Genomic DNA, 4675 nt, shown 5'->3' with positions numbered 1-4675 from the left:
ATATACTCTTTCCCTATAACTTCAAGTGAGTGTTAATCATGTCGATCATCCTTAATGGCTCATATGTTGATTCTAGTTAATTAATGAGTGTTATGCGTTATATCCTATAAACACATGCAGCAATCACTGGATATTGATGGACATCGATCTGGTGAAAAGTCACTTGATAATCTATGACTCGATGAGAAAACCACAACAAGACTACCAAGATATGATAGATATTATCCAGAGGTAATTTCGGGATCTCTAGCAACTATATATACACACAAACATGATGATTAACTATATCTGATGACGTGGCAAATTTTTTATTGGGCAGTGTTTGGAAAACCTTTATTGAGAAGCAACACATGGAAAAATGCAAAGCGCCACTGAATGTAATCCCATTGAAAGTAAGTCCCCTGAATCGCATCATCTTTATTAATTAAACATATAGCTTTCACCGGATCACCAGATTGGATGACAAATCTTTTTCTCGTAAAGTGGTGTCTGAGGCAGGAACAGGGGAACAACTACTGTGGTTACTATGTTTGCAAGTTTATCAAGGTGCTCTCCCAAAGAACTCCTACAGAGAGACTCAAAGTACGTTAAAAATACACTATATATTCATTTAATTATTATTATTGATTGTGTTACTATGTCTTTATATATATATATGTACATATATTAATTTATTTTCCTTTAATTCAAACCTGTAGACTCGATGGTTGGAGGAAAAGGTCATACGGCAAGACCAAATCAAAGCAATTCAAGAGTCTATAGCCGGATTTTTTAATGAGCAGGTCATCGATTCCAAGGGCGAGTTCTACTTCGACCCAACACTGCCATTGAAGCCAAGCTAGAGGATGAGAAGAAACTTGTTATGTCACAACAACTATAATGCAATCTTTTGTAATATATGCACATGAAATAATATAATGTAAAATACACATATGCATGCATGCATGTAAATATATATATGATGCATGCATATATATATATATATATATATTTCTATGCTTGAATTGTGTGATTTAATACGTTCATTGTGCTTGAACCGAAACATACTATATGCGCATATAAATGTATAATTAGCAGCGTACAATACGACTTCGAAAACCTATTTTGAAAAGAAAACAAAAAAATGAAAAGAAAAGAAAAAAGAAAAAAACCTTTAGTCCCGGTTCGTATTACCAACCGGGACTAAAGGTGCCGGCCATCGTGGCATGTCAGGAGGCACCTTTAGTCCCGGTTGGTGTTACCCACCGGGACTAAAGGTCCTCCTTTAGTCCCGGTTCCTGACCCGGGACTAAAGGACCCCCCCTTTAGTCCCGGATGCTTGCTCCCGGGTGGGGAACCGGGACTAGAGGGGGTTCCCCACCGGGAGTAAAGCTCGGTTCTCTACCAGTGCTAATACATTTGTACAAAGCAGATGAATCTCGTTTGCAGATTTTCCTAGAGAAAACAGGTAACTCTTTCTGAAGTGTAAGGAGTCATTGCACTGGTTTATTCCTTCGTTTAACAAATCAATCAAGCATGAAGTAGAAATAATCATCTGTGCAGTTCAGGAGCACTTTGCCGTATAGAAGTTATCATAATTTCAACCATCTGATTTAAAGCATTTTAAATGATCCGGTATATCTTAGCAGTAGCATTTTTTTTAACTAAATGGTTTTCTTTTGGGCATATCTCAACCAAGACTCTACTTGATATTGTAGTATTGTTCAGTACAGATCTTAATCTTGTTATATTTATGTCAATCCAGAGCTCTCAAGAACACATGAGAGTTAAACTCTTGTTTGTTAACCTCGTCGATATATGCAATAATTTCCGACTTCTTTTCTCATAGGATTTGCAATACAACTGTACTCCCTCCATTCCAAATTATAAGATGTTTTGGCTTTTCTAGATACATAGCTTTTGCTATGCACCTAGATATAGACTATATCTAGATACATAGTAAAAGCAATTAAAAACATCATATAATTTGGAACGGAGGGAGTAGTACCTAGCCTTTGCCTCATATAAGTGAAGAGGAGTTGCAACTAGATAATCGTGAATATGTGAAACCTTTATATCCTGGCATATATTATTATCCCTATCCTGCTGTGCATCCAAATGCCACCTAAATGTTTTCTTTGGGGTATTTCTCAACCAAGACTTACTTGCTATTGTTCAGCACAGCTCTTAGTCTTATTACATTTATGCCCATCCAGAGCTCTAAGTCAAGAACACAGGAGACTTGAACTTGGAACTTATCTGTTAAACTCATCCATGAATACAATAAGTTCTGACTTTATTGTCTCATATGATTTGCAGTACAAATAATATTGCCCAAATAAGTGAACAGGAGCAGCAACTGGACAATCCTGAAACCTCATCAACTTGGAATCACAAAAATGATCCCCATATGCTCGGTTGCCCTAAGTTCAGGAATCTTTTAGTTAACTGCAACGTTGAAAACTACCCTATATAGAAACCAAATCACCAGATTTGTCATTAGAGCATCTCGAGCAGTATCCCAATAATCTATCCTCCAATACTATTTTGATGGATATTGGGGGAGTTTCTACAGCAGTACCCCAATATATCTCCTCCAATACCCATATAAAAGGTGCCTACAGGCCACAGGCGTGTAGGGGAAAAGATGGCTGAAAAGTTATCACTGGGGTGGGCCACATGCTATTGGGGATTTGAGGGAGACTGCTGGAGTAAGAAAAAAGTATAGTTAGCACCGATATGGCAGTTTTATGAGGATAGGAAAGGTATTGGGGGACTGCTGGAGGCTCTTAAACAACTTTATGCATTGTTTTGTATTACTTCCTCATATTTTTAAGTTGCAAAAGTATAACTATAAGAGTCACATCTTGGATAATGTTGTGACATAGATACAGAGATTAGATTGCTTCAGATCATCAAGGAATGCATCTGGTGTTACTGGAAAGCAAGAATAACCTATTATGTCTTAGGAGCGAGGCGGCCGACAGAGTTGCTCAAGGTAGAACGAAGCTTGTGCAGCACAGCGTCGTCGAGGAGAAGATAGCTCGCTTCTGCCGGAGGTAAAGAACAAGCTAGCTAGATTAGTCTTTCCCTGTTGGTGCATCTGCAATTCCATCATCACTAGAGTCCTGTCAAGACTCAAGACAAGTCAAAGGTTCAGAATAGCGGAAAGCAAAAGATCTCTCATTTCGTGCTAAGCTGCTGCTCTTCTCGGTTTCGCGCTTTCAGATGCAGTGTGGCATGCAAATTAAGCTGCTTTATAAGTAAGAGGCGAATGCTTGCTGCCGTGTCCAGGTCCAGGCAGGTCTAGCCGTGGTGCAGCGGTGCTGGTGGCGGCGACTGGAGCTGGCGAGGTAAGGGAACGAAGCTGCTGCACGCGACGCGAGGAGCGCGCCCGATCCACAAGACCGTGAAGCTGGCGGCCGGCAAGTGGTGGGAGCGGCCAGATGACACGGCCATGCCCGGCATGGACCCGGGCGGGGGCGGCAGCTCGCGCTACTTCCACCAGCTGCTCCGGCCGCAGCAGCAGCAGCCGCCCTCGCCGCTGTCGCCCAATTCCCACGTCAAGATGGAGCACCACAAGATGTCTCCGGACAAGAGCCCCGTCGGCGGCGAGGCCGAGGCGGACGGGAGAGGGAGCGGCGGCGGCGGCGGCGGCGACCAGCCGTCCTCGTCGGCCATGGTCCTAGTCGAGGGTGGCAGCGGCGGGGGAGGCAGCGGGACGGGCACGCCCACGCGGCGGCCGCGGGGCCGCCCGCCGGGCTCTAAGAACAGGCCCAAGCCGCCCATCATCGTGACGCGCGACAGCCCCAACGCGCTGCACTCGCACGTCCTCGAGGTTCGCGGCGGGCGCCGACGTCGTCGACTGCGTCGCGGAGTACGCGCGCCGCCGGGGCCGCGGCGTGTGCGTGCTCAGCGGCGGGGGCGCCGTTGTCAACGTGGCGCTCAGGCAGCCCGGCGCGTCGCCGCCCGGGAGCATGGTGGCAACGCTGAGGGGCCGCTTCGAGATCCTCTCCCTCACCGGCACGGTGCTGCCGCCGCCCGCTCCCCCCGGCGCCAGCGGCCTCACGGTGTTCCTCTCCGGCGGCCAGGGCCAGGTCATCGGCGGGAGCGTGGTGGGCCCGCTGGTCGCCGCGGGGCCCGTCGTCCTGATGGCCGCGTCGTTCGCGAACGCCGTGTACGAGCGGCTCCCGCTGGAGGGGGAGGAAGAGGAGACAGCGGCGGCTGCCGCCGGGGCCGAACCACAAGATCAAGTCGCGTAGTCGGCTGGACCCCCAGGTCAGCAGCCGACGGCGTCTCAGTCCTCTGGTGTGACCGGAGGAGGCGACGCCGGCGGTGGCGGCATGTCGCTCTACAACCTCGCTGGGAATGTAGGGGCCTACCAGCTACCGGGAGACAACTTTGGAGGCTGGAGTGGAGGCGGTGGCGGCGTTGTCCGGCCACCGTTTTGATCCATGCCTTGACACACCCGATTCGCATCCACATCATCACAAAGATTCAAATGGTGCCGGCAAGCTCTTGCCATCCTAGCTAAACCGGGAGCTGAAGCTAGGCTTAATGGAGCTGAGCCCGAGACAAGTATATGCATGCTGCTGGATTATTGTTCATAGGAGAGACCTTTCATCTGGGCGCTATAGTATAATGCATGCGTTTACGCATTAAGATGCTGCATTGAAAATCATGAGGTGTTTTAAGA

At 47.3% G+C, this 4675-nt stretch overlaps 1 pseudogene; it reads left to right on the top strand.

Moving 5' to 3' along the window:
• The first annotated feature begins 2941 nt into the window (after nucleotides 1-2941).
• LOC136464320 (AT-hook motif nuclear-localized protein 25-like) lies at nucleotides 2942-4448 on the top strand (annotated as a pseudogene).
• Nucleotides 4449-4675: the final 227 nt, after the last annotated feature.

This window comes from Miscanthus floridulus, chromosome 7 (assembly GCF_019320115.1).
Source record: "Miscanthus floridulus cultivar M001 chromosome 7, ASM1932011v1, whole genome shotgun sequence".
NCBI lineage: Eukaryota > Viridiplantae > Streptophyta > Magnoliopsida > Poales > Poaceae > Miscanthus > Miscanthus floridulus.
This window is presented reverse-complemented; position numbering and strand designations above follow the sequence as displayed.